The 25,866-nt window shown below is 47.0% G+C and overlaps 1 protein-coding gene across 5 annotated transcripts in view; it reads left to right on the top strand.

Annotated features, from left to right (window-relative positions):
- Positions 1-25,866, top strand: part of SAMD3 (sterile alpha motif domain containing 3) — a 309,380-nt gene that overhangs the window by 164,308 nt on the left and 119,206 nt on the right. For 4 of the 5 annotated variants that reach the window (XM_074948412.1, XM_074948411.1, XM_074948409.1 and 1 more), the window contains exon 1: positions 8,339-8,517. The exons of the other annotated variant lie outside the window; for it this stretch is intronic. The gene's annotated coding sequence lies outside the window, so the exon portion shown is untranslated. Of the gene's footprint in view, positions 1-8,338; positions 8,518-25,866 lie in introns of those variants that run through there. 5 annotated transcript variants of the gene reach the window in all.

Raw genomic sequence — 25,866 nt, 5'->3', positions numbered from 1 at the left:
TGCTGCGCACATCTCTGGCATATAAGTAATAATAGTAATACAAGAATAGAGTAGCAGTTCCCAATCTGTGGTGTGCGGACCACTTGTGGTCTGTCAAGAACCAAAAATTTCCTACTTCTTGCTTCCCACTGCTTCTAGCAGCACCCAGGTTTTTCATTGCCTAAAGAAACCTAGCTGCTGATAGAACCGTTAGAAAAAGCAAGATAAGACAGCAAAGCTTCTTGCATTTGTAGCCACTGATATGGAGAGGAAGACAAGAATCCAAAGCTCTCTTTAAGGACTAGAGACTAAGTATGGGAGTATGGGCAATCTAGGAAACAAAAATCTAGCTGAGCCATGCATACAGTAGTCTTAGAGCCATGTTTAAAATTCATGTTTAAACATGATTTAAGCATGATTCCACTAACCTGGTAGATCACACAGTTTGACTGGTGACTGTGGTTGAGGATACACCATTTAAAAGCCATTTTTCCAAACCTCCCCACCAGCCAGACAAATTAGTTTAAACAGGATCCATTTTTCAACCATATTTAAACACAGCTGTGTGAGACTGTATGGTGGGGCAAAGCTCTGAAGTGTAGTCTCCATGATACGAAGTTTGTAAAGGACTAACCGTCTGTCTATCTAATATGTATATATTTAACACACTCATCCCTGTAGTGTTTAGGTGTTCATCCTTAGGGAGTACAAGCATCCTCTATGGCAGTTATGTGAGATCTTCTATCTATGCCAGTTGGAGTCAAGCCTGGTAAATATTCAGTTGGGAAGCCCAGATGCTGCAGGAAGTGGTGCTAGTAGTTCACTAACAGCTTCTTACTAGGCCACTAGCAGGTTGGTGGAGCAGATGGCTAAAATCTCATTCATGTCCACACAGCTAATAACTACTTAACTGTATGCTGCCCCTGCTAGAGGCCTAGTCTGGGTTCATATAAGTGGTTAAAGACACAGTTGTTTTGCTGTGTGGATGGGCATTCCTGACTGTTTCACTGTAACCAGTAAATCAAGCCCTCTCCATTGCGTAACTCTTTGTGGGTGCGTGTTCCACACTCCACTTTCCCATGTCTTGAGAATGCCACTCTGAGCCTGACCTAGGGGGACTCTATCCTTTGTGGTTAAGCTATCCCAGAGCGCACACATGGCTAATTCACCCCGAAGCTGTTGGCAGATTTAAAATGCCCATAACTTATTTTGCTAGATGTAGCACTCTCACATCTGCCCCCATGATGTAAATGGCCACTCTGACCTTTGAGGCTGTAGATTATGTGCTTTATGTAAGAAATCTCATAGACCTCAGCAGAAGTGGGGACCACTAAATACCCATAATTGTTGGTGCTGTGAGCAACTCCTGGGGCATTATGGGATGGGACTCTGGACTGTAGTTCAAGGTACTCCTAAAGTATGGGTAGGCAGAATGCTGTGTACAGATGCAAATCATGAAAACAAAGAAACTGCTGTGAAGACACAAATTTAACCATACAATTTGTAAGCAGTTCAGATGATCATGTCCCTAACCTTACAAAATTATGGATCTAGTTATAATCTGAATGGGGCCTAAAGGCATTGTTTCTCCTGAACTGAGCGCTGAACCAACCCACTCCCTGCCCCCCATTATAGTGAGAAGATGCAGATTCTCAGATGATATTGGAAACTAAAGTTTTGGCTAATTGTGTGCATTACAGATAACACAAAATATTTTGCTTCCCTAGCCAAAACCTAAATATTCTGTCTGCTTTAGTTTCACTTAGATCAGGTTTTCTTTACCTTTGGACCTCAACTCATGTACAGTAGTATTATTGTGTGTGTGCATGTTTCACTACAGAAGTGGCTGTGCTTAAGTGGTGAGGGAAGTGATTTCTGTATATAATCAAAATTCTTTGGATTATATCAGATTTCACTCAGAGGCCAGCAGGCTTAGTGGGCAGGACATGGCTCAACAGTCTTTCTACCCCAAAGTCCTGGGATGGGCTTGCCTGGCAGTCAGTTGGCCCACCAGTCAGATTTTGATCTATCATTACCCAGACAGACAGGTGGAAAGGTAGGGGCACCCGGACTCTCCCTCTCAACTCAGTCCCAGCCCAGGGAGGGCGGTGTGGAGTGTCTCAGTCGCCTCTTCTTGGTGCACCGGACCAGCTTTCCCTGAGCTGCTCTACCTCCCAGTTTTCTTTGGTTTGCGGTGTGGTCGCAGCTCCCAGCAGTGCATTCCCAATTAGTCTCGGTATATCTACACAGCAACTAGACACCTGCGACTGGCCCATACTAGCCAACTTGGAATCGCGGGGCTACGGCTGCAGGGTTGTTTCATTGCTGTGTAGACTTCTGGGTTCATGCTGGAGCCAAGGCTCTAGGATCCTGGGGGGTGGGAGGGTTCCAGAGCTCAGGCTGCAGCCCAAGCCCAGAAGTCTGCTCAGCACCACATGACATTGTCATAAATGGAGTTACTGTTCCCAAAGTTATTCTCTGGGACCTGTCACCCGGGGTTCTTTCAACCCAGAGCTCTTGGTAACTTTTACTCTGTGTGAGGTGGTGTCAGGAAATAAATCAGGGGAGACACGGCCGTCCGACCAATAGATGGCTGGCACAAACAGGACAACACAAGAGTGCTTTCACTTAAAGCTAAACTTTACTTAGTCTCAAGCACTTATATACACGTCCACAACAGGTTAGTAAAACACCCCCAACCCTTGATAATTACCAAAGCTGAGTGTGGCTCTCGAATGGTACAGCGGCAGCCCGTCTGCCGGTGGGGAACACAAGATGCATCCAGAGGGAGAGTCCAGTCCTGAAGAGTCCCACCACCTCAAACTTTTCCCTCTTATTTATACATTAGTAATAGAATGACATGTCCCTTAAAGCAAACTTGTTAAGTAAGCAGTTTCAATGGTCAAGCAAGAGGTTCCTTCTGATTATCGATTAACCAGGTGTGGGTTTTTCCAGAGTTTGCAGCCTTGAGGCCCCAATAAACATTCCTGGGGCACATCCTGCTCTTCTAAAATGCATGTATCAGCAACTTCAACACAATTCTTATCAGGAAGGACTTGGGGTCAAGCTGCCCTCTCTGTGGTACCCAAAAACTCCCCTCCCCTCCTGCCTTGGTTAAACTGAGACTGCTGAATGGCCAATTTACAGCCTGCTGACTTGGCTGCTTTTAGCAATAAGCCATAGTGGTTTCAGGCACTTTACTGGTTTGCCAAAGTCTCCCCGTACAGGACCCTGTTTACTCCCTTTTGCCTTGGCTTATGAAATGATACCCTGGTCTCAGAGGCCCTGTATGACATACCAGGGTACAGTCCTGACCAATGTGGGGCTGTCACCCCTGCCCTGGAACCTTTGGTGATTTACAATGCCTTGCTGAAGTAGCTCCCACCTGGGCCACTCCCAAACAGCCTTCCAGCATGCAAGTCACACCCTGAGTGTCTATGTGTAACTGCAGCCTGCCAGCCACACTTGGGTTACACTCTAGCTCTCACCAGCCTAGGTTATACCACAGGGTGACCCCAACACACCACCAATCTTCCGCAGAAATGTATGTCCTGTGCTGTCCAGCCCTCTCCTGTAAAATATTTTAAGTCTTATTTCTTTAAGAGAATATATCAGTTTATTATCTCAAATAGTTATTCAGACACTTCATTTTAAACACATTAGATTAGATAAAACAAGGTTTATTAACTACAAAGAGATAAATTTTAAGCGTACAAGTAATGAGGTATAAAAGTCAGAAATGTTTACAAGAAAAATAAAGATAAGATGTTTACTAATGCCTAACTTATCAAACTATTTTAGATTAAAGCAATATTTCAACCAGCAGTGTGGTGCAGTGGAAACATGCTGGGCCCATAACCCAGAAGTTAATGGATCAAAAAAACCATCCTTTGCTAGGTTTCTGAGGGCAGGGCTGTCCCTAGGGGAGTGCGGGGCCCAGGGCAGAAGTGACGTCACTTCTGGGATTGACCGTGCCGGGGGTGGATGGTGAGGCTGGGGGAGGCAGTGCTCCCCAAACAGCCAGGAGTGGCTCCCCACCCACACTCCGCCCCATGGTGCCTCGCACTCTCACCTCGCGCTCCAGGACTGGGAAGGCTGCAGCTGGGAGGCTCTCCCTCGGGTGGAAGGGGCAGGGCTGGGGGTAGTCCCCCCATCCAGCGGTTCACCCGCCACCCATGCAGTGCTGGCCAAATGCACTGCCCCGCTGGGCCCCCCAAAATGCAGGGCCTGGAGCAGCCACCCCAATTTGCCATCCCTAGGGAACGGCTCTGTCTGAGAGTTTAGACTACATGACCGTTGCAGTCCCTTCTGATTCTATGACTCTCACCACATGCTTTCAACAGTCTTACTGACCAAACTCTATCAGTTAGGACCCCTCCCCCAGATTCCAATGACTGCTTCCTTTGTCTCTTCAGGTACAGTGAATGCAATGGGCAGAGAGAGAGGGGGGAGCCTTGGGCTCTTTGTCCCTCATTTTTATAGTTTCAGTCCCCCTCTTGAAAAACATTTCCAGCAGAGACCCAGGAGCCAAAGAGTCTATGTGGAAGGATCCTCCCTGCTGTTTTTTTCACGTGTTTGAACTTCCTTTGTCTTCCCTTCCTGCAAATGAAGCTGTATACACATTCCTTTGTTTAGGCCAGACCTGTTTGCCAACTTCTGTTTGGGCAGGGCTGTGGGTTTTAGAACATGGGTTAAGAACACCATACAGGGGAATCTCATAACTTCACCTACAATGTTGCCACACATATTTTACCAGGACAATAATGATCAGCAAATATGAGTTTTCAAATGAGATCTTACAAAGCATAGTTTCTACAAAGATTATTACAATAGTGTATAGGGTGTGAATACAGGGGTATATTCTGTCACACCCTGGCAAAGGAAGGTTTACTTAAACTCTCAGCAGGTGTGTAGAATCGCGGTCAAATGTGTGTTTGGCCAATTGAAATCCCGCTGGCAATGTCTACAGACTGATTTGGATTCCAATGTCATCAGTTCTGTCTGTATCACTGTGGCTTGTTGTGCTCTTCAAAATCTTTGTGATGCCAGCTGGAGCTGGATGCACCTGGGCAACTGAAATTGGGAATGCTTTGTGCTCCCATATTGTGGATTTGCATGGCTCAATGGAAGAGGGAGAATAGTACCTTTATGAATGTGCTGACGGGGAAGGGCATTGATTGCCAGGTGTGGGGGAGTTGATTGCCATGCACTGTACTTTTGAATGACATAATGGCTTATAAATGGGTGGGTGAATAGTATGGATTGATGTATATAGCTGTATGGAGACATGGGTTTTGCATAAACCTCCCCATTGTCTCTGATCATGTGTTTACCTCTAATATCTGAAATACCTCAATATGTCATATTATGTGTAACAGCAAAAAATTCTTTATAAAATAAAAACATTTAGTTTTACACATGTATTGGACAAGTACAATATTAAACAATTGCCTGGCAGGACAGCTGCCATAAGCAAACCAAAATAGCAGCACACCAAAAGCTTTAAAAGTAGCCAAAATCAAAGTGCACAAAGAAATGTGAACAGTTAAACTATGCAGAGGACACCCTTCCTCCCTCCCCCCAAATATTATTGTGTGTCCCTTGGTGTGTCCCCCTATTCTTCTTTCCCTTCCAACTCAGTGCAGGAGCACAGAAAAAAAATCATTTTGGAATTTCCAGGACAGAACTGAATGCATCTGTAGCTCACAAAAGCTTATGCTCAAATAAATTTGTTAGTCTCTAAGGTGCCACAAGTACTCCTTTTCTTTTTGCGAATACAGACTAACACGGCTGCTACTCTGAAACAGGACAGAACTGTTACTTTTTGAAACTGAGTTTCAATATAGGGGCCAAGGACTGCTTCAGACCACAGATCTCCCTGGACACAGCCAGATTACAGAAGCCAGTGACAGACGTGTTGGACATAGCGAAAGACAGAAGTGTTGAGAGAATGGTCAGTTAAAAATCACAACTTTAAAAAAAAATTTTTTTTAAATGGAGTTTGAGGGGAGATCTGTAGCCGCATTGTGCCACGTAAGCCTTCTCTATCATTTCAGGCATTGCTGAGCTCTTTAGGTCTTCTCTGTAAGCTGGAAAGCTTGTCTCTTCCACCAACAGAGGTGGACCAGTAAAAGATATTAAAAGTAAAAGACACCACCTTGTCTCTCTAATATCCTGGCACCAACATGGCTACATCACCACTGCATACACCCATTTCAAGTCATTTATATTTAATTATCCATGCTGTTCAAATACCAAAAAGTATCATTTGTTTTCTTTAAAAGTACAAAGTATTGGCACTTTAACTGGTGTATTGGCACATTAATATTTAGGTGGGTAAATTTTACATTTCCACAGTTCTCAAAAATGTCTTCAGTTCCTTTATTTGTTTTTCTTCACCTCTTCATGATTCATTACAATGTGAATCCTTTTTTAGATCAGCATTAATTTAATTTCCTATAGGATAATACTTTCCAGAAAAAGCCATTATATTTCGCCAAATTTGCCTGTATGTTTATTTTGACCTGTAAGCTGGCAGCGTTAACTCACTTGGTCCAACAAAGACAATGTATTCTACATGGATGTCTTTTCTTCAAAGCATATTGTCTGGTTTGTAGCACTGGCTATAGTGAAACAAAGGATTTTAAACAGACAAAAGGCACTATTTCCCCAGTCACTTCTCTCTCCAGTGTAGTACTTAGCTTCTTCAGAAGCTGCTGCTATGACTTAGGGCTGGTGTACACAATCAGTTTGAGCACCAATTTAACTGAACAATCTCAATTAGTTAAATCAGTTGCAACTTCAAGGTGGTTACACTTATTTTGGATTAAGAATGCCATATTTTGATTTTGTTTAAATCCAGAATAAGGGTGCCCACACAATAGAAACCAATTTAGTTAAATGGCTGCTCATACTGAGTAAACATGAGTCATTGAAGGAACTGTTTTTAGTTTTACCACGTGAATTGATTGCAGGCTCTTCCTTATCCCGCTGATTTAATATGCCATCAGAATTGATCAGATGGTTCTTGACCTAAAAATCTGAGGTTGACTTGCTCTAATATGTAATAGCAGATTGTGTGAACTATGTACAAAACACTGTGTACAATGGCAGAACTACACTGAATTAGGTGGGACGTATATGGCAATGTTAAGTAATTGCCAAATCATTCAGTAACCTTTAGTTATATTTATATAATTATGCAAATACACTTCAAAATGATGCACAGCATTTACTTGAGTTATAGAAGTGGAACGCCACTCCTTCCATTGCTTATTGGAGCCTGATGCATTGGTGGTATAATGGTGAACATAGCTGTCTTCCAAGCAATCGACCAGGGTTTGATTCCAGAACAATGGATCCATTGCTTATTGTGGGAGCTACACAGTAAGAAAAAGCAGCTCTGTAAACCCATACATCCACAAATGACTGATTCCTTCATCTGCAAGCTCCCTTGAAGGGCTTGTCTATAATGGAGGAAAAAAGCATTGAGAAATTGTTTACTAACACAATGTTAAACTCAACTTTCCCCTTATAGTGGACTAGGACAGTTGTTTTCTAAAAAACCTGTTAGCTGGTCATGGTTAACCCTGTTGTTTAAATATTTTAAAACACAGCTGGCCTTGTCTACTTGGGGGATTTGATGGCACCTGCTCTTCATGCAGCCTCTTAGCACAGTGATGCAAGCCTGGTTTCAAACAGTGGTAAACTGCAGTGGTGTAAATCACACCTTAGAATCATAGAATACCAGAGTTGGAAGGCATCTCAGGAGGTCACTTGATATACAGGGGTTGAACACAGTGATTTCAAGGGTCACTTAAAAATAATCATGTTCTTTCGAAGGGCATCTTGTTCCTTCCTCAATCTAAATTCAAAACCAGCTCCAAGAGTCCAATCTCAGAGTCAAGAATCGTTTACAGACAAAAACAAAACAAGCAAAAAACCCCCAATCAAACAGGATTAATTATCGACCGTCAGCCCCAGGAGATTATCTATTCATTTTCGGTCTTTTAAGGCACAGCTCACAGTTTGTCCTTTATACTGGAACCAGAAACATTCCATCGGATTGTCTAGCTCAGAGGAGCCGCAGCAGAAAGCCACGGGCTGACTGGGGCTTGAGAGCCCCACTCAGAAGATGTGGCCCGGGCCCAGAAACGCACCAGGGCGGAGCCAACGGCGGCAGCAGCCGGGGAGCGCGTGTTTGTACCTTGCGGCCGCGGTTGTTTTCTCCTCCCTCAGAACGTGCTGCGGGTTGCACCCAGCAAACCAGCCCGTTTTGCTTTGGCAAAGGCACCCGCGGCACCTCCCAATGAGCCGGCGCCCCACCCCCTTTCCCTGTCCCCGCCCACTCTCCCGCGCACCCCGGGCGGGCGCTCCTGCACGGCTCCCGTCTCTCCCAGCTCCCGAGCCCGAGCCCTGCTCCCACCGCGGCGCAGAGCCAGCCCCCGCACCGGAAGGGGAAGCGCCGCCCCGGAGGAAAGGCAAAGGCAGCTTTGCATGAAGTTTGCTCGGGACAGAGTCTTCGGCTGAGCGGGGCAGGTAATGGGGGGACGGTGCAAGCAGCGCCGGGGAGGGCTGGCCCGCGGGCCGCAGCTCCGGTCCCGCCGAGCCCAAAGGCAGGGGGCAGAGGGAGGGAGCGGGCGGGGCCGGGGCCGGGGCCGGGGCCGGAGGGGAGAGGCGGTTGCGAACTGAAGCCTTCGCTGCCCCTTTCTCCGACAGACGCGGCCGGCGTGCGCCCCGGCCACGCACCGCGGTGCCCTGGGCTCACCTGCCCCTGGCTCTGCCTCTCGCGGGGGGGGGGGGCTGCCTGGCTGAACGGGGCCCTGGCGTGGCGTGTGCGCGCTCTGCGTCCGGGCGTGTGGAGTGAGCCTCCCGGCCTTCCCCCCCCCACCTCAGCGGGGTGTGCAGAGGAGCGTGGCCAGATGACCTGGTATTCGGGGCTTTTGTCTTAGGTAGGCTCTGTTGCTGCCCACCCCCTCGCCCGTGCGCTGTCTGCTCACCCTAGTTCGGAAGGTGACTCCTGGGGGCATTCTGTGCTAAGGGGACCAGGTGTCGGGTTTTTGACCGGAACAGCTGGTCGAAACGGGATCCTGACGGCTCCAGCCAGCACCGCTGACCGGGCTCTTGACTATCCGGTTGGCGGGGCTGGCACGCTCTCTGCTAGCCTCTGCACTGCGCGGTTCCCAGGAAGCAGTTGGCATGTTCCCCCTCCGCCTCCTACACATGGAGCAGTCAGGGGGCTCTCCATGCTGTCCCCGCCCCAGGCACCACTCCACAGCTCCCATTGGCCGGGAACCACGGCCAATGGAAGCTGAAGGGGTGGTGCCTGCGGAGGGGGCAGAGTGCAGAACCCCCTGGCTGCACCGCTGGGTAGGAGCTGGAGAGGGGACATGCTGCTGCTTTCTTGAGCTGCTTGAGGTAAGTGCCGCCCAGAGCCGGAACTCCTCATCCCCTTCCATGCCCCAATCCCCTGCCCCAACTCCAGCCCTGATCCCTCTCCCACCCTCTGAACCCCTCAATCCCAGCCTGGAGCATCCTTTTTCACCCCAAATCCCTCATCCCTCATCCCTGGCCCCACCCCAGCTGAAGCCCTCACCCCATCTTGCAGCTCAACCCATTGTCTCAGCCTGGAGCCCACTCCTGCACTCTGAACTCCTCATTTCTGGCCTTGCCCAGGAGCCCACACCCCCCGCCAGAGCCCTCACCCCCTCCTGCATCCCAGCCCCCTGAGCCAGCCTGGTGAAAATGAGCGAGTGAGTGAGGGTGGGGAGAGCGAGCGACAGAAGAAGGGGGGTTGGAGTGAGCAAGGGACGGCACCTCAGAGAAGGGGCAGGGGATGGGCACGGCCTCAGAGAAGGGGCAGGGCAGGGGGCGGGGCAAGGTGTTTGGTTTTGTACAAGTAGAAAGTTGGCAACCAATAAAATGAAATGTGCCAAAAAATAAAAAATTCTGCACACAATATTTTTAAATTCTGCAAATTTTATTTGTCAAAATAACACTACATAATCACGCCAGTTTCAGTTATTTTGGTAATTTATTTTAAAATATCTGTCAGCAAGTATGTCTGTAACAGTGTATATACACACACACACACACAAATTCCCCCAGGAGTAGAGAACTAAAGAAACCCCTATGACAACCCAGTTCTTGTTTCTTTGCCCTCCCCCTCCCACAGCTAGACACCTACAACCTCTTCCTCTCCAGAGCCCACCTGCGGGCCACCCCTCTGTCAATACACCCGAACACTCTCCTCCCCAGAGCCCAGCCGTTGGGCCCCCCTTTGCCCAGACACGCGTCCCCCTGCCTGTCCCCCATGAGTCCAGGGAATACAGAGGGAGAAACAGCTTGATGCTTGGTCCCAGGCTTGCGTGGACTTTCCTGCATGCAGCCCTCTCCTTCCCTCAGGGCATGCTGGGAACTGCAGCTGCCAGGAACCCTCTAGCTCCCTCTCCCTCCCCGCAGCAGTGTCTTCTATGTGCAAGCTGGGCTCTGCCGAGTCCAGTGGCGGCTAGCAGCGCTGCAGCCCATTTCTTTGGGGGAAAGGAAATTCTGCTTGCACATTAATTTCTGCAAAATTCTGCATTGTGCATTGGCGCACAGTTCCGCCAGGAGTAGACGATACATGTACTATGTGGAAAGTGCTTTGAGAGCCTTGGCTGGTGGTGAAGTGCGAAGTGGTTGATGGCACGTTTTTCCCTCTGAATCGCTTTTAGGGCTCATCTGGCGTATTTTGTGCATCTGGTTCTTTGGGAGAGACTTTTGTTTATCTCACCACCTAACCTTGACCACAAGTGTTGCTTCTGAAGATACCTTATCTTTGCAAAATGGTGTTATAGCGTAATATTTTCCCCAAATCCTCCTTTTTTGCTTGCTGCTTTGGTGGGAGGCTTTCTAAAAGGCACGTGCTAAAATGAGGTAGAATTGTATGGTGAATGAGAGAGGATTGTATGCTCCTCTCTTTCAGGAAGCTGAAAGTTAGAATTACCCTTGCACCTCAGTTTCCTTGTAAGCATTACAAATTGCTGTGACACCTGATTGCACTTTCCTTGAAGATCAGTATGGGGCAAACCTAGTTCAGCAGAGTCAGGGTATGTCTACACTATGAAATTAGGTCGAATTTATAGAAGTTGTTTTTTTAGAAATCGTTTTTATATAGTCGATTGTGTGTGTCCCTACCCAAAATGCTCTAAGTGCATTAAGTGCATTAACTCGGCGGAGTGCTTCCACAGTACCGAGGGTAGCGTCGACTTCCGGAGCGTTGCACTGTGGGTAGCTATCCCACAGTTCCCGCAGTCTCCGCTGCCCATTGGAGTTCTGGGTTGAGATCCAAATGCCTGATGGGGCAAAAAACATTGTCGCGGGTGGTTCTGGGTACATGTCATCAGGCCCTCCTTCCCTCCCTCTCTCTCTGAAAGCAACGGCAGACCATCATTTTGCGCCTTTTTTCCTGAGTTACCTGTGCAGATGCCATACCACAGCAAGCATGGAGCCCGCTCAGCTCACTGTCACCGTATGTTTCCTGGGTGCTGGCAGACGCGGTACTGCATTGCTACACAGCAGCAGCAACCCATTGCCTTGTGGCAGCAGACGGTACAATAGGACTGGTAGCCATCACCCTCATGTCCGAGGTGCTCGTAGCCGCGTTGGTCACGAGCGCCTGGGCAGACATGGGTGCAGGGACTACATTAGGAGTGACTCGACCAGGTCACTCTCTTTAGTCCTGCAGGCAGTCCTATTGTACCATCTTATGGTGAGCAGGCAGGAAATGTGGATGGCTAGCAGTCCTATTGTACCATCTTTTGCCGGGGAGGCAATAACCATTGGGGATGTTGAAATGCCTATAGTTATCCTTGGGGACCCAGCCTACTCTTTAATGCCAAGGCTCATGAAGCCGTACACAGGCAGCCTGGACAGTTGTCAGGAGCTGTTCAACTACAGGCTGAGCAAGTGCAGAATGGTGGTAGAATGTGCATTTGGACGTTTAAAAGTGCGCTGGTGCAGTTTACTGACTCGGTTAGACCTCAGCGAAACCAATATTCCCACTGTTATTACTGCTTGCTGTGCTCTCCACAATCTCTGTGAGAGTAAGGGGGAGACGTTTATGGTGGGGTGGGAGGTTGAGACAAATCGCCTGGCCGCTGGTTACGCGCAGCCAGACACCAGGGCGGTTAGAAGAGCACAGGAGGGCGCGGTTCATCAGAGAAGCTTTGAAGACCAGTTTCATGACTGGCCAGGCTATGGTGTGAAAGTTCTCTTTGTTTCTCCTTGATGAAACCCCCCGCCCCTTGGTTCACTCTACTTCCCTATAAGCTAAGCACCCTCCGCTCCTCCCTTCGATCACCACTTACAGAGGCAATGAAGTCATTGTTGCTTCACATTCATGCATTCTTTATTAATTCATCACACAAATAGGGGGATAACTGCCAAGGTAGCCTGGGAGGAGTGGTGGAGGAGAGAAGCACCGGGAGGGGTGGTGGAGGAGGGAAGGACAAGGCCACACAGCACTTTAAAAGTTTAAAAGTTTAAAACTTATTGAATGCCAGCCTTTTGTTGCTTGGGCAATCCTCTGTGGTGGAGTGGCCAGAGGCCCCCCCCACCACGTTCTAGGGCATCTGGGTGAGGAGGCTATGAAACTTGGGGAGGAGGGCAGTTGGTCACACAGGGGCTGTAGCGGTGGTCTGTGCTCCTGCTGCCTTTCCTGCAGCTCAGCCGTAAGCTGGAGCACACTAGTTTGATCCTCCAGCAGCCTGAGCATCGAATCCTGCCTCCTCTCATCATGCTGCCGCCACCTTTCAGCTTCAGCCCTTTCTTCAGCCCGCCACCTCTCCTCCCGGTCATTTTGTGCTTTCCTGTAGTCTGACATTGTCTGCCTCCACACATTCGTCTGTGCTCTGTCAGTGTGGGAGGACAGCATGAGCTCAGAGAACATTTAATCATGAGTGTGTTTTTTTCGCCTTCTAATCTTCACTAGCCTCAGGGAAGGAGAAGGTCCTGTGATCCTTGAAACGCATGCAGCTGGTGGAGAAAAAAAAAGGGACAGTGGTATTTAAAAAGACACATTTTATAGAACAATGGGTACACTCTTTCACAGTAAACCTTGCTGTTAACATTATATACAAAGCACATGTGCTTTTGTTCCAAGGTCGCATTTTGCCTCCCCCCACCACGTGGCTAGCCCCTCACTCCTCCCCGTGGCTAACAGCGGGGAACATTTCTGTTCAGCCACAGGCAAACAGCCCAGCAGAAACGGGCACCTGTGAATGTCCCCTTAAGAAAAGCACCCTATTTCAACCAGGTGACCATGAATGATATCACTCTCCTGAGGATAACACAGAGAGATAAAGAATGGATGTTGTTTGAATGCCAGCAAACATACGCTGCAATGCTTTGTTCTACAATGATTCCCGAGTATGTGCTACTGGCCTGGTGTGGTAAAGTGGCCTACCATGGTGTACGGAATAAGGCTGCCCTCCCCAGAAACCTTTTGCAAAGGCTTTGGGAGTACATCCAGGAGAGCCGCAAATGCCAGGGCAAATTAATCACTAAACATGCTTGCTTTTAAACCATTTATAGTATTTTAAAAGGTACACTCACCAGAGGTCCCTTCTCTGCCTGGTGGGTCCGGGAGGCAGCCTTGGGTGGGTTTGGGGGGTACTGGCTCCAGGTCCAGGGTGAGAAACCGGTTTCTCCGCTTGCTTGCTGTGAGCGTTCTACAACTTCATCATCATCATCTTCCTCGTCCCCAAAACCTGCTTCTGTGTTGCCTCCATCTCCATTGAAGGAGTCAAAACAACACGGCTGGGGTAGTGGTGGCTGAACCCCCTAAAATGGCATGCAGCTCATCATAGAAGCGGCATGTTTTGGGGCTCTGACCCGGAGTGGCTGTTTGCCTCTCTGGTTTTCTGGTAGGCTTGCCTCAGCTCCTTAAGTTTCACGCGGCACTGCTTCGGGTCCCTGTTATGGCCTCTGTCCTTCATGCCCTGGGTGATTTTTGCAAATGTTTTGGCATTTCGAAAACTGGAACGGAGTTCTGATAGCACAGATTCCTCTCCCCATACAATGATCAGATCCCGTACTTCCTGTTCGGTCCATGCTGGAGCTCTTTTGCGATTCTGGGACTCCATCATGGTCACCTCTGCTGATGAGCTCTGGCCAGCGTGGCAAGCTGCAGGTGACCATGCAAACAGGAAATTGAAATTCAAAAGTTCGCGGGCCTTTTCCTGTCTTCCTGGCCAGTGCATCTGAGTTGAGAGTGCTGTCCAGAACGGTCACAATAGAGCACTCTGGGGTAGCTCCCGGAGGCCAATACCGTCTAATTGCGTCCACAGTACCCCAAATTTTCGACCCGGCAAGGCCAGTTTAAGCACTAATCCCCTTGTTGGGGGTGGAGTAAGGAAATTAATTTTAAGAGCCCTTTAAGTCGAAAAAAAGGGCTTTGTTGTGTGGACAGGTGCAGGGTTAAATCGATTTAATGCTGCTAAATTTGACCTCAACTCCTACTGTAGATCAGGGCTTAGAGGAGAAACTTTGTAGAGTAGTAGGCCATGCAAACTCCATGTCTATTGCTATACAAGCTGAGTAAAATATAAAAAAGGTAAACTAGGCTTATTGGGCTAAACTGCTCAATGGGAACTGAACCCTTGTAACAAAATAATAATACCTAGCCCTATGTATCACATTCTTTCAATAATGTGGGTAAATTATTTTCTGCCACAATGTCCCCTTGAAAAGTGCTTGTCTAAACAGGGTATTTTTTTATCATCAAGGTGTCTATATTGGAATAGTGTATTTCTGTAAATTTAGGGGAATAAGCTTTGCTGAAATAAGCATCTTTATACCGGCTTAACTGTGTCAGCACTGGGGGATTGTATTACTTTATAGCATTTTCTGAATGGCTATAGGTATAGCAGTACAAAATTTTTGTGTAGACCAACCCAACTAGAAGAAATAAAGTGGAACTGCTTTAAGAAAGGGAAAAGGATGGTTCTGGGGAACACAAGTTAAGGCTCATAAAAGGGGCAAATGGCCTTGCGTAGATCTAAATGGTTGGCTGCTTGATTATTTGCTTTCTTTAAATGTCAAGAAGTCTGGAACCCATATCTAATTCCTTAATGCCTAGATTGCCGCAGTGTAAATGAAGATTCTGGGCCAGGTACTGCCCTTGTTTCAGCTACTCCCACTGACATAAATAAATTAAGGACCTTATTTTCCATTGCTTTGCACCTGGTAATGTCACTTACACCGATAAAAGTGAGTGCAAAACCACTACCAAATCAGAATGTTTGCACATTACACCCACTTTGTAAATGATGACATGAGGTGCAAAGCAGAGAACCAGGCCCAAGCTTTTTAGTCACTGGACTAAGGGCTAGTCTACACTAGCAACGCTAAAGCGCTGCCATGGCAGCACTTTAATGTGGTTTGTGTGGTCGCGGCAGACCACTGAGAGAGAGCTCTCCCAGCGCTCTAAAAAACCCACCTCCACGAGGGGCACAGCTACCAGCGCTGGTGCACTGTCTACACTGGTGCTTTACAGCGCTGAACTTGCTGCGCTCAGGGGGGTGTTTTTTCACCCCCCGAGTGAGAAAGTTGCAGCACCGTAAATTGCCTGTGTAGATAAGCCCTAAGCTTATGCCTACACTTAAAACACTACAGCAGCGCAGCTGGACTGTTGTAGTTCACCATTGTAGTGCTTCAGCATAGACGCTCACTACAGCCACAGGAAGAGTTTTCCCGTTGCTGTGGTTAATTCATCTCCTTGAGAGGCAGTAGCTAGGTCAATGGAAGAATTCTTCTGTCAACGTAGCAATGTCTACTCTGGAGATTAAGTTGGCATAGTTACATCTTTCATGGGTGTGTATTTTTCACACCCTGAGAGATGTAGCTATGCCAATGTATGTTTCAGTGTAGACCAGCCCTAAGTATAATGAGGTTGTTTTATTTAGAAATTCTTCAGAAAACAGACACATTGTAGTGCAGCTGAGAACAGTAATTTATTTATTTTCAAGTGCATGACAATGTCCTCATTTGCAGAAAGAGATATGATCATGTTGATACATATTGCACTCTGTAATGTGAAGCTTTGAAGGAAAAAATCAGGTTACAACATGGACCAAATTATTTGTCATTGATTAAGTAAAAATGATGTACCAGGTTGACTATTATAGATTAACACATAATTAATGTGTACATGTCCCCAAGTATGTAATCGTCAATTCTCGACTGAACAGAATGCTTTAGAGGTGCAAATAGAAGGTGATTGTGCTGACTGGTGAGACTGGTTGTGGTGCTGTGATTGTTTTGTTTTATTGGTGACTACAGTGGTTTCATTTCAGTTTCTCTTTGATTTCTTGCCTTTGACTCTTAACCCTTCTCTTCCCTACTCATTACATGGTATCAAATGTTGGGGGAGATTCCAGAGTTTTAGTAGGCTGGTCTTATTGCTTGGCACTCTCTGCACTGTCTGTACAGTCCTGGGTCCTATTGCACAAATGTTTGAATGCTGTTGACTGGCTGTTTCAAGGACACAGCCTTGGTTGATGGAGATCAGGGTGTACCCCGTAAAGACTGATATGAGCCTGTCACTGAAAAGGCTCTCGATAGTGGAACTTGCTACCACCAGCTATCAGGTAGCACCAAATCCTGCTACCTTCTGGACACGGTGCAAGATTCATCACTTCATGCAAGTGCTTACTTAATTGATTGATGGAGTCCCACCTTATAAGTAAGGGATCCTGAGGGAAGAGGAGAGCTATGTTCCTGTAGTACTATGGACATCACAGTGCCGTTCGAGAACAGGACCCCAGCCTTCCACGATGCCCGAGCTCGAAAGGTAGAGAAATATGCCCCTCTGGCCGAAACCTTGAGAGCTAAGGGTTACCAGGTCCAGACACGTGCACTGATCGTTGGAGCCTTAGGCGCATGGGACCCTGGTAACGAGCGAGTGCTGAGAGAATGCAGAATCGGTCAACGCTACACTCGGCTGATACAGCAACTCATGGTGTCGGATGCCATCAGGTGGTCGAGGGACATCTACATAGAACACATCACTGGACGTCGGCAATACCAGAAGGGATGATCTGGAGCGCCGATGAGAAGCGCAGTCAGGAAAGTAACAAATACTTTCCTTATGGATTGCATTTTCTAAATGGACAGCCAACCTAGTTCTCAATTACCGAGGGACAATCTCCACTCATTGATATATTTTGCTTTTCACAACCAAATTTCTGTACAACTTTTCATGAGTGATGTACCCAAGTATTCTAATATCTAAACTGTATTAATCTATTCACCTAAATTTGGGTTATTGCTGATTATGTACTCTATGTATCATATGACTTTTAAAAACTAACTTTGTATTTGTGGATAATCTAATCACTATACCCAGATGTATAGACACTGTTATAGAATATCAGGGTTGGAAGGGACATCAGGAGGTCATCTAGTCCAACCCCCTGCTCAAAGCAGGACCAATCCCCAACTAAATCATCCCAGCCAGGGCTTTTTCAAGCCTGACCTTAAAAATATCTAAGGAAGGGGATTCCACCACCTCCCTAGGTAACGCATTCCAGTGTTTCACCACCCTCCTAGTGAAAAAGTTTTTCCTAATATCCGATCTAAACCTCCCCCACTGCAACTTGAGACCACTACTCCTTGTTCTGTCATCAGCTACCACTGAGAACAGTCTAGATCCATCCTCTTTGGAACCCCCTTTCAGGCAGTTGAAAGCAGCTATCAAATCCCCCCTCATTCTTCTCTTCTGCAGACTAAACAATCCCAGTTCCCTCAGCCTCTCCTCATAGGTCATGTGTTCCAGTCCCCTAATCATTTTTGTTGCCCTCTGCTGGACGCTTTCCAATTTTTTTACATCCTTCTTGTAGCGTGCGGCCCAAAATTGGACACAGTACTCCAGATGAGGCCTCACCAATGTCGAATAGGGGGGAACAATCACGTCCCTCGATCTGCTGGCAATGCCCCTACGTATACATCCCAAAATGCCGTTGGCCTTCTTGGCAACAAGAGCACACTGTTGACTCATATCCAGCTTCTCATCCACTGTAACCCCTAGGTCCTTTTCTTCTCCCATAAGTGTGGGTGGAAGGGGTCTCACACCACTTGGCAAGGTTGCATCATGAGAAAAAACAACTTTGCTCTATTTCCACACTTTCTAATCTGTCAAAGTAGCAGGAGGTGGAGAAGTGATACAAATGCATTAGACTCTATAGCAAAACGAAGAGACCAAACCACAGACTCTGGACTCAGCAGTCATGTATCCTGCAGTCTGAACTTGGAATCTGATACATTCCCTCATTGGCTACCATCATTTGCCCAGCATGGAAGTGCTTCTGTTCAACAAGGCAGCCAGATTGGGACCCATAGGCATGGAATGGCTCTGAAGGAATCAGCTGTTTCTCTCTGTGCTTCATGGAACTTGGGATCCAAATGGCAAAGACAGTTGTGCCCAGTTTAATCATGGCATCCTTTAGGAGTGTGATCAATGCCACTTAACAAGGGAGCAGGGTTCTAAAAATAGTTTACCTGAGCCACAGGTCAGCATACCTTCCAACTCTCGGGTGAAAATCAACCACCAGTACCTGCAATTTCTACGTGAGTTCTTGTGAAATCTTTGACCTTACTTGGAGTAATTTTACGTTTCTCTGGAGTAGAATTCTTCACCAACCACACAACATATCAGTAGTGATAGTGAGGTATAACTCCCCCAAATATGCCCTTTTATTTCTTTAATCTGGTGGCACAGATTTAAATTAGGGACTACATTCAGGTGCTGCTCAGATTCCTTGTAAGGCACCAAATGTCAGGTATCTATTAAAAATAGGTGTCTTTCTGCAGCTCTATCACATTCCACTTGGATTTAATTTTCTACACATTTGCAGCATCTCCCAGGAGTGAGCTGAAGAGAAATGTCACTTCCACTTTTGCCATCCCTACCTAGATAGGGATTGCATTTCCCATATAATAGGCAACATGCACCTGAATAGGAAGGAGTTATCTTCAGGAGTGACCTCCTGCGGGGCCTGGGCCACAACTGCTTTAGGAGCCAAATGCATGGGTATTTTGCTTATTTAGAAGTCATTTACTAAAGAATCCTCTTCCCAACCCTTTAGAAAAAATATTGACCTAACCAGTTGAACAACAGGGGATTGGGATGGTGCTGGGGAGTAAGGGAATCCCTCTGACTTACCCTGTCTTCTTCTGTTTTGCCCTCTGTAACATGACATTTTTTCCTATCCCTGCCCTGTTCCTGCTCTTTGTTATAGTTCAATATATTTTAGGTGAGGAAAATGGTAGTAAAAATGTCTGCTCTCCAACACAACCTGAAGCAACATCAGAGCAACTGGGAATGAAACAATTTGTTCCCGAAGAGGGAACTGGATGACTAACAATTGCTTTGAAATGGGGGAACAGTATAACCGTGATGCTCAGGGTTTGTTTAGACTAGGAAAAGTGATGGAGTTTAGGTCAGGTCAAGGGGAAACCTAATGCCAACCACTGCACCTGAGCTGCATCTGCTCTACAACTATAATTGTCTGACAACTATAATTGACCTACGTATTATATAATTTTTTTAACATTAGCTTTAATAAAAATTTTAAATCTATTTTTATCTCTCATAAAAATGCATACAAGGAGCACTTAGATATTATTGTTGATAGACGTTTACTAGATGAAATGCATTTAGTAATGTATTCTCTTTGGGCGGTCACCTTGACATGGTGGAGAAGCTTGCGTATACTTAAGACCCTAAGAGCGAAGCTGTCGAGAGTCCTGTACCCCTGGCAGGGTCACCCATGGCAGTAAGGTTGAAGGCAAGGTACCAGACAAAGTGCAGCCCAACACAACCCAGTATAAGACCTCAGTGGCAGAACAGGTGGATGAAGCAGGATCACCTCTCAACTGCTGCGAAGGCGGACAAATGCTGCAATGGAGAAGAAATCCCTGGTTGTCTTGGACCTCCTTGCCACCGGACACAGGTGCCTCTTCCGCCAAGATTTATGTGGCTGCTGGTGTGCAACAGCTCCTCCACGTTAAACTAATCACACGCAGGCTTCTTTCAGAGGAAGAACTTTTTCGCAACCCCTACCCATAAAAGTCCTGCAACAATGGGTGAGTTGTGACGGGGACAGGTGAAGTGATCAACAGGAGTTCCTAGTCACAGACCCACACACAGGCGGTGACCACAAGATGGTCATCATATGCCCCTGGACTGGGACAGGGGGGCATTTTTTGGCAGCAGAAGGCATGACTGAGCAGGCCTTTTTAGGAACCCCTCTTCTCACCCCATATGGGGAAGGTGCTAGAAAAGGTGCCCCAAACATAGGCTATCCCACCATACCTGACTGGATAACCGCGTCCAGAGGGATCACTCCCAATGTGGTAGAAAAACAAAAAGTTTCTTAAAAAGAAAAGGAGTACTTGTGGCACCTTAGAGACTAACCAATTTATTTGAGCATAAGCTTTCGTGAGCTACAGCTCACTTCATCGGATGCATCCGATGAAGTGAGCTGTAGCTCACGAAAGCTTATGCTCAGATAAATTGGTTAGTCTCTAAGGTGCCACAAGTACTCCTTTTCTTTTTGCGAATACAAACTAACACGGCTGTTACTCTGAAAAAAGTTTCTTGCAACTTGTAATGTCCACTAGACAAATCAAAAAGTGAAAGACCCAAACACAGAACAGCAGTTGTTGCCCAAGATCTCTCGAGGTATAACATCGACATTGCTCCTCTCAGCAAAACAAGATGTGCAGATGAAGGCCACTTGAGGGAAGAGAGCGGTGGTTACACTTTCTTCTGGAAAAGAAAACCAGCAAGCAACAGGCGAATACACAGTGCTGGCTTTGCAATCAAGAACCTTCTAGTCAACCGCCTGACTGAGTTTCCCATCAGCATCAACGAGTGCCTTATGACCCTGCGCATTTGGTCAGTAAGTCATTTGCCACTATCGTCAGTGCATATGCACCAGCACTTGATGCTGAAGAAGAACAGAAAGAATCCTTTTACACTGACCTTGATAAAATGTTGTTATCCATTCCAAAAACAGATGAGATAATCCTCTTAGGGGACTTTAATGCAAGAGTTGGCCGAGATTCTAACGTATGGAATAGCACCATTGGGAAGGAAGGAGTAGGCAAGACCAAGTCCAATGGCATCCTTCTACTCAGCAAACGTGCAGAGCACTACCTTGTGATCACAAACACAATCTTCAGTCAAAGCAACAAGTATAAAAACAAGTTGTCACTCAAAACAGTGGCACCTCCTAGATCAGGGGTCTCAAACATGCGGCCCGCCAGCTCCCCGCGGCACCCCCGCCCCGCCCCGCCCCAGCATTTACCTAGAGCAGCTCCGGCCTGGCGCACACCAAGGGCAGGGCAGGCACCCTGCCTGCCTGCCCTGCCCCCGCACCGCTCCGGGAAGTGGCCAGGAGGTGGGGGAGGGGGGAGGGCCACAGGAGTCTGTGTGTTGCCCTGGCCGCTCCTCCAGGTACCTCCCCCGAAGCTCCCATTGGTCGCGGTTCCCCGTTCCCAAACCCCCTGCCCGGAGCCCCCTGCTGTACCCCACACCCCTCCTGCACCCTGACCCCCCGCCCTGAGCCCCCTGCCACACTCTGCACCCCTCCTGAACCTAACCCCCTGCCCTGAGCTGCCTGCTGCATGCCTGCCCTGAGCCCCCGCCACACCCTTCACCTCTTCTGCACCCCCTGGGGGCAGGGAGGGGGCAGAGTTGGGGTGGGGATTTCAGGGAAGGGATTGGAATGGGGCAGGGAAGGAGTGGGAAGAGGTGGGGCAGGGCCTCACGGAAGGGGTGGGGCCGGGGAAGCACGGGGGGTGGTCAGTGGTGCGGCCCGCGGGTCAATGTACTAGTCCTCATGTGGCCCTCATGGTCATTTAAATTTGAGACCCCTGTCCTAGACTATGTCATTGTAAGAACACAGTATCTAAGAGATATCCAAATCACGCATGTCATGAGAGAAGCCGATGATTGCTGGACTGACCACAGCTTAGTGAGGTCAGTCATGTCCATCAGGATTGCACCGAAACATAGAAAGCAATCCACACCACACAGACGGCAATACAACATCCAAAGAGTTCAGTCCTCAGGGCACCAAGAGAACTTCCAAACACTCCTCAGTGAAATATTGACCAAATGCACACCTGGAAATGACAACACAAGTGTTGAAGAAGACTGGGAAGCCCTAAAAGAGATCATCCATGAGGCTTGCGAGGAATTCATCAGCCTTGCTACCCACCGCCATCAGGATTGGTTTGACAATAACAACATTGAGATTACAGCCCTTTGGGAGCAGAAGAGAAAAGTTTTCTGCAACTGGCAAAACCAGCCACTGTCCAGTCAGAAGCAGAGTTCTTTCCATCAACTCAAAGCTGAAGTTCAAAGGAGGATCTGAGAAATCAAAAACAAATGGTGGGAGGACAAAGGAAAAGAAATCCAAACATTCGCTGACAGACATGATATGTGGAGCTTTTTTTATGACACAAAGACCCTGTACGGACCAAAGACCCTGGCCTCACACCTCTGAGATCCGAAGATGGTAGTACTCTTCTTAAAGATAACGAATCCATCAAAGAGCGCTGGAAGGAACGCTACCAGAAGCTTCTAAATCGAGAATCGACTGTGATTTTCGACACCATAGACGCCATCCCTCAGCACCCAATCTGGGAAACTCTTGCCAACCCCCCAACACCTGAGGAGGTCTACAAAGCAACTAAACAAATGAAGAACAATAAAGCACCAGGTCCTGATGGCATGCCATCTGAAGTACTGAAAGTGCGGGGAGAAATACTAACTAACAAGCTTCACTTGCTGCTCCTCAAAATCTGGCGCACCGAAGAAATCCCTGCTGACTTACATAATGCTAACATGTCTCCATTTTCAAAAAGGGAGACAGGGCTGACTGTGGCAACCATTGAGACGTTGCCCTCCTCTCCATCACTGGGAAGATTCTTGCTATAACCTTACTGAAGCGCCTGCTCCCTCTTGCAGAGGAAGTACTTCCAGAGTCCCAGCGCAGCTTCAGAGTATCACAAGGCACCACCAACATGATTTTCGCAGCCAGGCAGATCCAGGAACAATGTCAAGAACACCACCAGGAGCTGTATGTGGCCTTTATCGACCTGACCAAAGCTTTGACTCTGTCAACCGTGAGGCTCTGTGGAAAATCATGTCAAAGTTTGGCTGCCCAAGCAAATTTATCCCCATTGTAAGACTCCTCCATGACCAGATTACTGCCTCCAGCCTGTGCAGTTGCTCTACCACAGAGCCCTTTGTCATCCAAACTGGCGTAAAACAAAGCTGTGTAGTGGCACCCACCCTTTTCTCCATTTTCTTAACAGCTATGAAAACACTAACCCAAGACAGTCTACCACAGGGCATTGGCATTCAATATCGGATTGATGGCAACCTCTTCAACCTTTCTCGTCTTCGTGCCAGAACTAAAGTAATATTGGCAACAATAACCGAACTCCAGTGCGCAGATGACTGTGCTGTTGTTACACGCTCAAAGGAGGATCTTCAAACAGCCCTTAATTGCTTCTCTGAAGTTTACAAAGGCCTAGTGCTAACTCTGAACATCGGCAAAACAAAAGTTCTCCACCAGCCACTCCCCGGTCAATCATGAGACCCACCAAGGAAGATCTACACTGACAAAGAAGAGCTGGAAAATGTAGAATACTTTGCCTATTTTGGCAGCCATCTCTCACAGAGGGCAGACATAGATGTCGAGATTCAGCATAGAATCTGCCGCATCAGCCTTCCTTTTGGCAAACTGTCTCGCCAGACGTTCAACAATCACAACATCAGGACACATCCTAGACTTTTAGTTTATAAAGTGGTGGTAATGCCAACTCTCCTCGACAGCTGCGAGAGTTGGGTGACCTATAGAAAACACCTGAAAAACCTGGAACGCCAGCACTTTCTTTGGAAGATCCTTAACATAAAGTGAGAGGATCATCACACTAATGTCAGTGTCCTTCCAGAGGCCAGCATCTTCAGTGTTGAGGCCCTGATTATCCAGCACCAGCTGAGATGAAGGGGGCACTGTGTGCTTATGCCTGATACATGCTTACCAAAACAACTGCTGTACGTCCAACTGACCAAAAGAGAAAGGAAACGGGGAAGCAAAAAGAAATGCTTTAAAGACACCCTCAAGGTAAACATCAAGAGATTTTGCATTGACACCACACACTGGGAGACAACAGCCCAGGATAGGGATAGGTGGCGAAGACTTGTCAGAGAGGAAACGTCCACTTTTGAGGAAAATCGCCTTGCCCTGGTTGCAGAACAATGCCGGAAAAGAAAGGAAGGATAACGGTCACACACTGATTGTGGCCCAACCCTGTCTTCCAACACCGCCTGCAATGTCTACCAACAAGCTTGTGGCTCAAGGATCGGACTCCTCAGTCACCAAAGTACCCATGAAAAATAAATAAAACCTGTGAAAGAGATCATCCTCAACCTCAAGGGATCACCGATGATGACTGCCTCATGTTGGGCATACTACCTCTTTGTTTAAACCATGCAGTGATGCGAGTGATATAAGAATATATATAGAATAGAGCAGGAGCAAATTGAATCAGGTGGCTATACACTCAGATGCTGCATGGTAGAACAGCTGTTTGGGCAGAGGGGCAATATGCCTGTTTTTACTGCAGTTTGAGTACTAATTATTACATTTGCTGTAGGACTGCATATTTATATTGTATATTATGGTACCACCTGGAATCTCAAACTTAGGTCAGGTCTCCATTGTACAATGACATGGCATGAACACATAGTAAGAACAAACAGCTTACAATCCCTGATCCTTAACACTTTAACATGCATGCTTAACTTTAGTACCCTGAGAAGACTATTCTTGGTACTAAAGTTAAGCACATGTGTGTTTGCAGGATTGGGTCCTAAGTAGACAAGACAGATAGAGAGTGGGAGACAGTATTTATCCTGATTTTACAGATAAGGAAAACTGAAGCACAGAGAGGTTAACTGACTTGCCTCATGACTGGAATATTGGTATAGAAGGGTGTAGTTTGTTCAGGAAGGACAGGCAGGGAAAAAAGGGAGAAGGTATTGCATTATACATCAAGAATGTATACGCTTGTTCTGAGGTGCAGAAGGAAAGTCTCTGGATGATGATGATAAAAGGGGGGAAAAGGGGGCAATGTCATGGTAGGGGTCTTCTACAGACCACCAAAGCAGGAGGAGGTAGTGGATGAGGCATTTCTAGAACAAATAACAGAAATATCCAAAACACAAGACCTGGTGGTAATGGGAGACTTTAACTCCCCAGACATTTGTTGGAGAAGTAATACGGCCAAACACACAATGTCTCATAAGTTCTTGGAATGTAACTGGGACAAAGTTTTGCTTCAGAAGGTGGAAGAAGTAACCAGGAGAATGGCCATTTTAGACTTGCCTCTGACTAACAGCGAGGAATTTGTTGCAAATCTGAAGAGTGAAAGCAATTTGGGCGACAGTGATCATGAAATAATATATTCATGATTCTAAGAAAAGGAAGGAATGAGAGCAGACAAATAAGGACAGTGGACTTCAAAAAACTTTTTAACAAACTCAGAGAACTGGTAGGTAAGGTCCAATGGGAAGAAAATCTAAGGGAAAAAAGAATTCAGGAAAGCTGGCAGTTTCTCAAAGAGACAATATTAAAGGCACAACAGCAAACAATCCTCACGTGAAATAAAGATAGGAAGAATAGTAAGGGACTAATATGGCTACATCAAGAGCTCTTTATTGACCTGAAAACCAAAAAGGAATCATACAAAAAGTGGAAACATGGACAAATTGCTAAGGAGGAGTACAAAAGAATAGCAGAAGCACGTAGGAACAAAATCAGAAAGGCT

This window comes from Natator depressus, chromosome 3 (assembly GCF_965152275.1).
Source record: "Natator depressus isolate rNatDep1 chromosome 3, rNatDep2.hap1, whole genome shotgun sequence".
In the NCBI taxonomy this organism is placed as follows: Eukaryota; Metazoa; Chordata; order Testudines; family Cheloniidae; genus Natator; species Natator depressus.
Note: the sequence above shows the minus strand (reverse complement) of the source record. Positions and strands in the feature narration are given on the sequence as shown.